Genomic DNA, 13,209 nt, shown 5'->3' on the forward strand with positions numbered 1-13,209 from the left:
ATTCCCCAGCTCTGATTCCCCGCCTCTGATTCCACGTTTCTGATGCCCTGCCTCTGATTCCCCGCCTCTGATTTCCCATCTCTGATTCACTGCCTCTGATTCCCCACCTCTGATTCCCGGACTCTGAATCCCCACCTCTGATTCCCGGCCTCTCATTCCCGGCCTTTGATTCCCGCTTCTGATTCCCCGCCTCTGATTCCCTGCCTCTGATTCCCCATGTCTGATTCCCCACATCTGATTCCCTGCCTCTGATATCCCGCCTCTGATTCCCCGCCTCTGATTCCCTGCTACTAATTCCCCGCCTCTGATTCCCCTATCTGATTCCCTGCCTCTGATGCCCCATATCTGATTCCCAGCCTCTGATTCCCCAACTCTGATTCCCCGCCTCTGATTCCTCAGCTCTGATTCCCCACCTCTGATTCCCCGTGTCTAATTCCCTGCCTCTGATTCCCCGCCTCTGATTCCCCATCTTGGATTCACCAGCAGTGATTCCCTGCGTCTGATTCCCTGCCTGTGATTCCCCGCCTCTGATTCACCATCTCTGATTCACTGCCTCTGATTCCCCTTCTCTGATTCCCCATGTCTGATTCCCCAATTCTGATTCCCGCCTCTGATGCCCAACCTCTGATTCCCCTCCTCTGATTGCCCATATCTGATTCCCCGCCTCTGATTCCCCATATCTTATTCTCCGCCTCTGATTCCAAACTCAGATTCCCCGCCTCTGATTCCCCAGCTCTGATTCCCCACATCTGATTCTCTGCCTCTGATTCCCCACCTCTGATTCCCCGCCTCTGTTTCCCCATATCTGATTACCCACCTCTGATTCCCCAACTCTGATTCCCTGCCTCTGATTCCCCAGCTCTGATTCCCCGCCTCTGTTTCCCCGTGTCTGATTCCCTGCCTCTGATTCCCCGCCTCTGATTCCACATCTCTGATTCACTGCCTCTGATTCCCCTTCTCTGATTCCCCATGTCTGATTCCCCAATTCTGATTCCCGCCTCTGATGCCCCACCTCTGATTCCCCTCCTCTGATTGCCCATATCTGATTCCCCGCCTCTGATTCCCCATATCTTATTCCCCGACTCTGATTCCCAAACTCAGATTCCCCGCCTCTGATTCCCCAGCTCTGATTCCCCACATCTGATTCCCTGCCTCTGATTCCCCACCTCTGATTCCCAATATCTGATTCCCTGCCTCTGTTTCCCCACCTCTGATTCCCCGCCTCTGTTTCCCCATATCTGATTCCCCACCTCTGATTCCCCAACTCTGGTTCCCCGCCTCTGATTCCCCAGCTCTGATTCCACGCCTCTGATTCCCCGTGTCTGATTCCCTGCCTCTGATTCCCCGCCTCTGATTCCCCATCTCTGATTCACCGCCTCTGATTCACCACCTCAGATTCCCCATATCTGATAAGCCATCTCTGTTACCCCGCCTCTGATTCCCCGCCTCTGATTCCCCATATCTGATTCCCCGCCTCTGATTCCCCATCTCTGATTCCCGGACTCAGATTCCCCACCTCTGATTCCCAGCCTCAGATTGCCGGAATATGATTCCCCGCTTCTGATTCCCCGCCTCTGATTCCCTGCCTCTGATTCCCCATCTCTGATTCCCCACATCTGATTCCCTGCCTCTGATTCCCCGCCTCTGATTCCCCATATCTGATTCCCTGCCTCTGATTCCCCATCTCTGATTCCCGCCCTCCGATTCCCCACCTCTGGTTCCCCATATCTGATACCCCTCCTCTCTTTCCCCGCCTCTGATTCCCCGCCTCTGATTCTCCATATCTGATACCCCGCCTCTGATTCCCCAACTCTGATTCCCCGCCTCTGATTCCTCAGCTCTGATTCCCCGCCTCTGATTCCCCGCGTCTGATTCCCTGCTTCTGATTCCCTGCCTCTGATTCCCCATCTGTGATTAACCACCTCTGATTCTCCACGTCTGATTCCGCTCCTCTGATTCCCCATCTCTGATTCCCAAATTCTGATTCCCCGCCTCTGATTCCCCAGTTCCGATTCCCCATTTCTGATTCCCAAATTTTGATTCCCTGCCTCTGATTCCCCACCTCTGATTCCCAATATCTGATTCCCCGCCTCTGTTTCCCCGCCTCTGATTCCCCGCCTCTGTTTCCCTATATCTGATTCCCCACCTCTGATTCCCCAACTCTGATTCCCCGCCTCTGATTCCCCAGCTCTGATTCCCCGCCTCTGATTCCACGTGTCTGATGCCCTGCCTCTGATACCCCGCCTCTGATTTCCCATCTCTGATTCACTGCCTCTGATTCCCCACCTCTGATTCCCCATATCTGATTAGCCACCTCTGTTTCCCCGCCTCTGATTCCCAGCCTCTGATTCCCCATATCTGATTCCCAGCCTCTGATTCCCCATCTCTGATTCCTGGACTCTGAATCCCCACCTCTGATTCCCGGCCTCTCATTCCCGGCCTTTGATTCCCGCTTGTGATTCCCCGCCTCTGATTCCCTGCCTCTGATTCCCCATGTCTGATTCCCCACATCTGATTCCCTGCCTCTGATATCCCGCATCTGATTCCCCGCCTCTGATTCCCTGCCACTAATTCCCTGCCTCTGATTACCCTATCTGATTCCCTGCCTCTGATGCCCCATATCTGATTCCCTGCCTCTGATTCCCCAACTCTGATTCCCCGCCTCTGATTCCTCAGCTCTGATTCCCCACCTCTGATTCCCCGTGTCTAATTCCCTGCCTCTGATTCCCCTCCTCTGATTCCCCATCTTGGATTCACCACCACTGATTCCCTGCGTCTGATTCCCTGCCTGTGATTCCCCGCCTCTGATTCACCATCTCTGATTCACTGCCGTTGATTCCCCTTCTCTGATTCCCCATGTCTGATTCCCCAATTCTGATTCCCGCCTCTGATGCCCAACCTCTGATTCCCCTCCTCTGATTGCCCATATCTGATTCCCCGCCTCTGATTCCCCATATCTTATTCTCCGCCTCTGATTCCCAAACTCAGATTCCCCGCCTCTGATTCCCCAGCTCTGATTCCCCACATCTGATTCTCTGCCTCTGATTCCCCACCTCTGATTCCCCGCCTCTGTTTCCCCATATCTGACTACCCACCTCTGATTCCCCAACTCTGATTCCCCGCCTCTGATTCCCCAGCTCTGATTCCCCGCCTCTGATTCCCCGTGTCTGATTCCCTGCCTCTGATTCCCCGCCTCTGATTCCACATCTCTGATTCACCGCCTCTGATTCCCCACCTCTGATTCCCCATATCTGATAAGCCATCTCTGTTTCCCCGCCTCTGATTCCCCACCTCTGATTCCCCATATCTGATTCCCCGCCTCTGATTCCCCATCTCTGATTCCCGGACTCAGATTCCCCACCTCTGATTCCCCGCCTCTGATTCCCTGCCTCTGATTCCCCATCTCTGATTTCCCATATCTGATTCCCCAGCTCTGATTCCCAACATCTGATTCCCTGCCTCTGATTCCCCACCTCTGATTCCCAATATCTGATTCCCTGCCTCTGTTTCCCCACTTCTGATTCCCCGCCTCTGTTTCCCCATATCTGATTCCCCACCTCTGATTCCCCAACTCTGATTCCCCGCCTCTGATTCCCCAGCTCTGATTCCCCGCCTCTGATTCCCCGTGTCTGATTCCTTGCCTCTGATTCCCCGCCTCTGATTCCCCATCTCTGATTCACCACCACTGATTCCCTGCGTCTGATTCCCTGCTTGTGGTTACCCGCCTCTGATTCAACATCTCTGATTCACTGCCTCTGATTCCCCTTCTCTGATTCCCCATGTCTGATTCCCCAATTCTGATTCCCGCCTCTGATTCCCCACTACTGATTCCCGGCCTCTGATTCCCGGCCTCTGATTCCCCACCTCTGATTCCCCATCTCTGATTCCCCGCCTCTGATTCCCCGACTCTGATTCCCCGCCTCTGATTCCCCAGCTCTGATTCCCCGCCTCTGATTCTCCGCGTCTGATTCCCCGCCTCTGAATCCCCGCATCTGATTCCCCATCTCTGATTCACCACCGCTAATTCCCGGCCTCTGATTCCCCACTACTGATTCCCGGCCTCTGATTCCCTGCCTCTGATTCCCCGCCTATGATTCCCCATCTCTGATTCCCCGCCTCTGATTCCCCGACTCTGATTCCCTGCCTCTGATTCCCCAGCTCTGATTCCCCACCTCTGATTACCCGCGTCTGATTCCCTGACTCTAATTCCCGGCCTCTGATTCCCCATCACTGATTCACCGCCTCTGATTCCCCACCTCTGATTCCCCATATCTGATTCCCCGCCTCAGTTTCCCCGCCTCTGATTCCCCGCCTCTGATTCCCCATTACTGATACCCTGCCTCTGATTCCCCAACTCTGATTCCCCGCCTCTGATTCCCCAGTTATGATTCCCCACCTCTGATTCCGCGCGTCTGATTCCCTGCTTCTGATTCCCTGCCTCTGATTCCCCATCTGTGATTAACCACCTCTGATTCTCCGCGTCTGATTCCCCGCCTCAGCTTCCCCGCCTCTGATTCCCCATATCTGATTCACCGCCTCTGATTCACCACCTCAGATTCCCCATATCTAATAAGCCATCTCTGTTACCCCGCCTCTGATTCCCCATATCTGATTCCCCGCCTCTGATTCCCCATCTCTGATTCCCGGACTCAGATTCCCCACCTCTGATTCCCAGCCTCTGATTCCCGGAATATGATTCCCCGCTTCTGATTCCCCGCCTCTGATTCCCTGCCTCTGATTCCCCATCTCTGATTCCCCACATCTGATTCCCTGCTTCTGATTCCCCGCCTCTGATTCCCCATATCTGATTCCCTGCCTCTGATTCCCCAACTCTAATTCCCCGCCTCTGATTCCTCAGCTCTGATTCCCCGCCTCTGATTCCCCGCGTCTGATTCCCTGCTTCTGATTCCCTGCCTCTGATTCCCCATCTGTGATTAACCACCTCTGATTCTCCACGTCTGATTCCGCGCCTCTGATTCCCCATCTCTGATTCCCCATCTCTGATTCCCAAATTCTGATTCCCCGCCTCTGATTCCCCAGTTCTGATTCCCCATCTCTGATTCTCAAATTCTTATTCCCTGCCTCTGATTCCCCACCTCTGATTCCCCACCTCTGATTCCCAATATCTGATTCCCCGCCTCTGTTTCCCTGCCTCTGATTCCCCGCCTCTGTTTCCCCATATCTGATTCCCCACCTCTGATTCCCCAACTCTGATTCCCCGCCTCTGATTCCCCAGCTCTGATTCCCCGCCTCTGATTCCACGTGTCTGATGCCCTGCCTCTGATTCCCCGCCTCTGATTTCCCATCTCTGATTCACTGCCTCTGATTCCCCACCTCTGATTCCCCATATCTGATTAGCCACCTCTGTTTCCCCGCCTCTGATTCCCAGCCTCTGATTCCCCATATCTGATTCCCAGCCTCTGATTCCCCACCTCTGATTCCCGGACTCTCATTCCCGGCCTTTGATTCCCGCTTCTGATTCCCCGCCTCTGATTCCCTGCCTCTGATTCCCCATGTCTGATTCCCCACATCTGATTCCCTGCCTCTGATATCCCGCCTCTGATTCCCTGCCTCTGATTCCCTGCCACTAATTCCCCGCCTCTGATTCCCCTGTCTGATTCCCTGCCTCTGATGCCCCATACTGATTCCCAGCCTCTGATTCCCCAACTCTGATTCCCCGCCTCTGATTCCTCAGCTCTGATTCCCCACCTCTGATTCCCCGTGTCTAATTCCCTGCCTACGATTCCCCGCCTCTGATTCCCCATCTTGTATTCACCACCACTGATTCCCTGCGTCTGATTCCCTGCCTGTGATTCCCCGCCTCTGATTCACCATCTCTGATTCACTGCCTCTGATTCCCCTTCTCTGATTCCCCATGTCTGATTCCCCATTTCTGATTCCCGCCTCTGATGCCCAACCTCTGATTCCCCTCCTCTGATTGCCCATATCTGATTCCCCGCCTCTGATTCCCCATATCTTATTCTCCGCCTCTGATCCCCAAACTCAGATTCCCCGCCTCTGATTCCCCACATCTGATTCTCTGCCTCTGATTCCCCACCTCTGATTCCCCGCCTCTGTTTACCCATATCTGATTACCCACCTCTGATTCCCCAACTCTGATTCCCCGCCTCTGATTCCCCAGCTCTGATTCCCCGCCTCTGATTCCCCGTGTCTGATTCCCTGCCTCTGATTCCCCACCTCTGATTCCCCATATCTGATAAGCCATCTCTGTTTCCCCGCCTCTGATTCCCCACCTCTGATTCCCCATATCTGATTCCCCGCCTCTGATTCCCCATCTCTGATTCCCGGACTCAGATTCCCCACCTCTGATTCCCCGCCTCTGATTCCCTGCCTCTGATTCCCCATCTCTGATTCCCCATATCTGATTCCCCAGCTCTGATTCCCAACATCTGATTCCCTGCCTCTGATTCCCCACCTCTGATTCCCAATATCTGATTCCCTGCCTCTGTTTCCCCACTTCTGATTCCCCGCCTCTGTTTCCCCATATCTGATTCCCCACCTCTGATTCCCCAAGTCTGATTCCCCAGCTCTGATTCCCCAGCTCTGATTCCCCGCCTCTGATTCCCCGTGTCTGATTCCTTGCCTCTGATTCCCCGCCTCTGATTCCCCATCTCTGATTCACCACCACTGATTCCCTGCGTCTGATTTCCTGCCTGTGATTCCCCGCCTCTGATTCACCATCTCTGATTCACTGCCTCTGATTCCCCTTCTCTGATTCCCCATGTCTGATTCCCCAATTCTGATTCCCGCCTCTGATGCCCCACCTCTGATTCCCCTCCTCTGATTGCCCATATCTGATTCCCCGCCTCTGATTCCCCATATCTTATTCCCCGACTCTGATTCCCAAACTCAGATTCCCCGCCTCTGATTCCCCAGCTCTGATTCCCCACATCTGATTCCCTGCCTCTGATTCCCCACCTCTGATTCCCAATATCTGATTCCCTGCCTCTGTTTCCCCACCTCTGATTCCCCGCCTCTGTTTCCCCATATCTGATTCCCCACCTCTGATTCCCCAACTCTGATTCCCCGCCTCTGAATCCCAAGCTTTGATTCCCCGCCTCTGATTCCCCGTGTCTGATTCCCTGCCTCTGATTCCCCGCCTCTGATTCCCCATCTCTGATTCACCGCCTCTGATTCACCACCTCACATTCCCCATATCTGATAAGCCATCTCTGTTACCCCGCCTCTGATTCCCCGCCTCTGATTCCCCATATCTGATTCCCCGCCTCTGATTCCCCATCTCTGATTCCCGGACTCAGATTCCCCACCTCTGATTCCCAGCCTCTGATTCCCGGAATATGATTCCCCGCTTCTGATTCCCCGCCTCTGATTCCCTGCCTCTGATTCCCCATCTCTGATTCCCCACATCAGATTCCCTGCGTCTGATTCCCCGCCTCTGATTCCCCATATCTGATTCCCTGCCTCTGATTCCCCATCTCTGATTCCCGCCCTCCGATTACCCACCTCTGGTTCCCCATATCTGATACCCCTCCTCTCTTTCCGCGCCTCTGATTCCCCACCTCTGATTCCTCAGCTCTGATTCCCCGCCTCTGATTCCCCGCGTCTGATTCCCTGCTTCTGATTCCCTGCCTCTGATTCCCCATTTGTGATTAACCACCTCTGATTCTCCACGTCTGATTCCGCGCCTCTGATTCCCCATCTCTGATTCCCCATCTCTGATTCCCAAATTCTGATTCCCCGCCTCTGATTCGCCACCTCTGATTCCCCATCTCTGATTCCCAAATTCTGATTCCCTGCCTCTGATTCCCCACCTCTGATTCCCAATATCTGACTCCCCGCCTCTGTTTCCCCGCCTCTGATTCGCCGCCTCTGTTTCCCCATATCTGATTCCCCACCTCTGATTCCCCAACTCTGATTCCCCGCCTCTGATTCCCCAGCTCTGATTCCCCGCCTCTGATTCCACGTTTCTGATGCCCTGCCTCTGATTCCCCGCCTCTGATTTCCCATCTCTGATTCACTGCCTCTGATTCCCCACCTCTGATTCCCGGACTCTGAATCCCCACCTCTGATTCCCGGCCTCTCATTCCCGGCCTTTGATTCCCGCTTCTGATTCCCCGCCTCTGATTCCCTGCCTCTGATTCCCCATGTCTGATTCCCCACATCTGATTCCCTGCCTCTGATATCCCGCCTCTGATTCCCCGCCTCTGATTCCCTGCTACTAATTCCCCGCCTCTGATTCCCCTATCTGATTCCATGCCTATGATGCCCCATATCTGATTCCCAGCCTCTGATTCCCCAACTCTGATTCCCCGCCTCTGATTCCTCAGCTCTGATTCCCCACCTCTGATTCCCCGTGTCTAATTCCCTGCCTCTGATTCCCCGCCTCTGATTCCCCATCTTGGATTCACCAGCAGTGATTCCCTGCGTCTGATTCCCTGCCTGTGATTCCCCGCCTCTGATTCACCATCTCTGATTCACTGCCTCTGATTCCCCTTCTCTGATTCCCCATGTCTGATTCCCCAATTCTGATTCCCGCCTCTGATGCCCAACCTCTGATTCCCCTCCTCTGATTGCCCATATCTGATTCCCCGCCTCTGATTCCCCATATCTTATTCTCCGCCTCTGATTCCAAACTCAGATTCCCCGCCTCTGATTCCCCAGCTCTGATTCCCCACATCTGATTCTCTGCCTCTGATTCCCCACCTCTGATTCCCCGCCTCTGTTTCCCCATATCTGATTACCCACCTCTGATTCCCCAACTCTGATTCCCTGCCTCTGATTCCCCATCTCTGATTCCCCGCCTCTGTTTCCCCGTGTCTGATTCCCTGCCTCTGATTCCCCGCCTCTGATTCCACATCTCTGATTCACTGCCTCTGATTCCCCTTCTCTGATTCCCCATGTCTGATTCCCCAATTCTGATTCCCGCCTCTGATGCCCCACCTCTGATTCCCCTCCTCTGATTGCCCATATCTGATTCCCCGCCTCTGATTCCCCATATCTTATTCCCCGACTCTGATTCCCAAACTCAGATTCCCCGCCTCTGATTCCCCAGCTCTGATTCCCCACATCTGATTCCCTGCCTCTGATTCCCCACCTCTGATTCCCAATATCTGATTCCCTGCCTCTGTTTCCCCACCTCTGATTCCCCGCCTCTGTTTCCCCATATCTGATTCCCCACCTCTGATTCCCCAACTCTGGTTCCCCGCCTCTGATTCCCCAGCTCTGATTCCACGCCTCTGATTCCCCGTGTCTGATTCCCTGCCTCTGATTCCCCGCCTCTGATTCCCCATCTCTGATTCACCGCCTCTGATTCACCACCTCAGATTCCCCATATCTGATAAGCCATCTCTGTTACCCCGCCTCTGATTCCCCGCCTCTGATTCCCCATATCTGATTCCCCGCCTCTGATTCCCCATCTCTGATTCCCGGACTCAGATTCCCCACCTCTGATTCCCAGCCTCAGATTCCCGGAATATGATTCCCCGCTTCTGATTCCCCGCCTCTGATTCCCTGCCTCTGATTCCCCATCTCTGATTCCCCACATCTGATTCCCTGCCTCTGATTCCCCGCCTCTGATTCCCCATATCTGATTCCCTGCCTCTGATTCCCCATCTCTGATTCCCGCCCTCCGATTCCCCACCTCTGGTTCCCCATATCTGATACCCCTCCTCTCTTTCCCCGCCTCTGATTCCCCGCCTCTGATTCTCCATATCTGATACCCCGCCTCTGATTCCCCAACTCTGATTCCCCGCCTCTGATTCCTCAGCTCCGATTCCCCGCCTCTGATTCCCCGCGTCTGATTCCCTGCTTCTGATTCCCTGCCTCTGATTCCCCATCTGTGATTAACCACCTCTGATTCTCCACGTCTGATTCCGCTCCTCTGATTCCCCATCTCTGATTCCCAAATTCTGATTCCCCGCCTCTGATTCCCCAGTTCTGATTCCCCATTTCTGATTCCCAAATTTTGATTCCCTGCCTCTGATTCCCCACTTCTGATTCCCAATATCTGATTCCCCGCCTCTGTTTCCCCGCCTCTGATTCCCCGCCTCTGTTTCCCTATATCTGATTCCCCACCTCTGATTCCCCAACTCTGATTCCCCGCCTCTGATTCCCCAGCTCTGATTCCCCGCCTCTGATTCCACGTGTCTGATGCCCTGCCTCTGATACCCCGCCTCTGATTTCCCATCTCTGATTCACTGCCTCTGATTCCCCACCTCTGATTCCCCATATCTGATTAGCCACCTCTGTTTCCCCGCCTCTGATTCCCAGCCTCTGATTCCCCATATCTGATTCCCAGCCTCTGATTCCCCATCTCTGATTCCTGGACTCTGAATCCCCACCTCTGATTCCCGGCCTCTCATTCCCGGCCTTTGATTCCCGCTTGTGATTCCCCGCCTCTGATTCCCTGCCTCTGATTCCCCATGTCTGATTCCCCACATCTGATTCCCTGCCTCTGATATCCCGCATCTGATTCCCCGCCTCTGATTCCCTGCCACTAATTCCCTGCCTCTGATTACCCTATCTGATTCCCTGCCTCTGATGCCCCATATCTGATTCCCTGCCTCTGATTCCCCAACTCTGATTCCCCGCCTCTGATTCCTCAGCTCTGATTCCCCACCTCTGATTCCCCGTGTCTAATTCCCTGCCTCTGATTCCCCTCCTCTGATTCCCCATCTTGGATTCACCACCACTGATTCCCTGCGTCTGATTCCCTGCCTGTGATTCCCCGCCTCTGATTCACCATCTCTGATTCACTGCCGTTGATTCCCCTTCTCTGATTCCCCATGTCTGATTCCCCAATTCTGATTCCCGCCTCTGATGCCCAACCTCTGATTTCCCTCCTCTGATTGCCCATATCTGATTCCCCGCCTCTGATTCCCCATATCTTATTCTCTGCCTCTGATTCCCAAACTCAGATTCCCCGCCTCTGATTCCCCAGCTCTGATTCCCCACATCTGATTCTCTGCCTCTGATTCCCCACCTCTGATTCCCCGCCTCTGTTTCCCCATATCTGATTACCCACCTCTGATTCCCCAACTCTGATTCCCCGCCTCTGATTCCCCAGCTCTGATTCCCCGCCTCTGATTCCCCGTGTCTGATTCCCTGCCTCTGATTCCCGCCTCTGATTCCACATCTCTGATTCACCACCTCTGATTCCCCACCTCTGATTCCCAATATCTGATAAGCCATCTCTGTTTCCCCGCCTCTGATTCCCCACCTCTGATTCCCCATATCTGATTCCCCGCCTCTGATTCCCCATCTCTGATTTCCCATATCTGATTCCCCAGCTCTGATTCCCAACATCTGATTCCCTGCCTCTGATTCCCCACCTCTGATTCCCAATATCTGATTCCCTGCCTCTGATTCCCCACTTCTGATTCCCCGCCTCTGTTTCCCCATATCTGATTCCCCACCTCTGATTCCCCAACTCTGATTCCCCGCCTCTGATTCCCCAGCTCTGATTCCCCGCCTCTGATTCCCCGTGTCTGATTCCTTGCCTCTGATTCCCCGCCTCTGATTCCCCATCTCTGATTCACCACCACTGATTCCCTGCGTCTGATTCCCTGCCTGTGATTCCCCGCCTCTGATTCACCATCTCTGATTCACTGCCTCTGATTCCCCTTCTCTGATTCCCCATGTCTGATTCCCCAATTCTGATTCCCGCCTCTGATTCCCCACTACTGATTCCCGGCCTCTGATTCCCGGCCTCTGATTCCACGCCTCTGATTCCCCATCTCTGATTCCCCACCTCTGATTCCCCGACTCTGATTCCCCGCCTCTGATTCCCCAGCTCTGATTCCCCATCTCTGATTCACCACCGCTAATTCCCGGCCTCTGATTCCCCACTACTGATTCCCGGCCTCTGATTCCCGGCCTCTGATTCCCCGCCTATGATTCCCCATCTCTGATTCCCCGCCTCTGATTCCCTGCCTCTGATTCCCCAGCTCTGATTCCCCACCTCTGATTACCCGCGTCTGATTCCCTGATTCTAATTCCCGGCCTCTGATTCCCCATCTCTGATTCACTGCCTCTGATTCCCCACCTCTGATTCCCCATATCTGATTCCCCGCCTCAGTTTCCCCGCCTCTGATTCCCCGCCTCTGTGTCCCCATATCTGATACCCCGCCTCTGATTCCCCAACTCTGATTCCCCGCCTCTGATTCCCCAGTTATGATTCCCCACTTCTGATTCCCCGCGTCTGATTCCCTGCTTCTGATTCCCTGCCTCTGATTCCCCATCTGTGATTAACCACCTCTGATTCTCCGCGTCTGATTCCCCGCCTCAGTTTCCCCGCCTCTGATTCCCCATCTCTGATTCACCAACACTGATTCCATGCGTCTGATTCCCTGCCTGTGATTCCCCGCCTCTGATTCACCATCTCTGATTCACTGCCTCTGATTCCCCTTCTCTGATTCCCCATGTCTGATTCACCACCGCTAATTCCCGGCCTCTGATTCCCCACTACTGATTCCCGGCCTCTGATTCCCGGCCTCTGATTCCCCGCCTCTGATTCCCAATCTCTGATTCCCCGCCTCTGATTCCACATCTCTGATTCACCGCCTCTGATTCCCCACCTCTGATTCCCCATATCTGATAAGCCATCTCTGTTTCCCCGCCTCTGATTCCCCACCTCTGATTCACCATCTCTGATTCACTGCCTCTGATTCCGCTTCATGATTCCCCATGTCTGATTCCCCAATTCTGATTCCCGCCTCTGATGCCCCACCTCTGATTCCCCTCCTCTGATTCCCCATATCTTATTCCCCGCCTCTGATTCCCCAACTCAGATTCCCCGCCTCTAATTCCCCAGCTCTGATTCCCCGCCTCTGATTCCCCGCGTCTGATTCTCCGCCTCTGAATCCCCGCCTCTGATTCCCCATCTCTGATTCACCACCGCTAATTCCCGGCCTCTGATTCCCCACTACTGATTCCCGGCCTCTGATTCCCGGCCTCTGATTCCCCGCCTCTGATTCCCCATCTCTGATTCCCCGCCTTTGATTCCCCGACTCTGATTCCCTGCCTCTGATTCCCCAGCTCTGATTCCCCACCTCTGATTACCCGCGTCTGATTCCCTGACTCTAATTCCCGGACTCTGAATCCCCACCTCTGATTCCCGGCCTCTCATTCCCGGCCTTTGATTCCCGCTTCTGATTCCCCGCCTCTGATTCCCTGCCTCTGATTCCCCGTGTCTGATTCCCCATATCTGATACCCCGCCTCTGATTCCC

This window comes from Narcine bancroftii (genome assembly GCF_036971445.1).
Source record: "Narcine bancroftii isolate sNarBan1 chromosome 1 unlocalized genomic scaffold, sNarBan1.hap1 SUPER_1_unloc_1, whole genome shotgun sequence".
In the NCBI taxonomy this organism is placed as follows: domain Eukaryota; kingdom Metazoa; phylum Chordata; class Chondrichthyes; order Torpediniformes; family Narcinidae; genus Narcine; species Narcine bancroftii.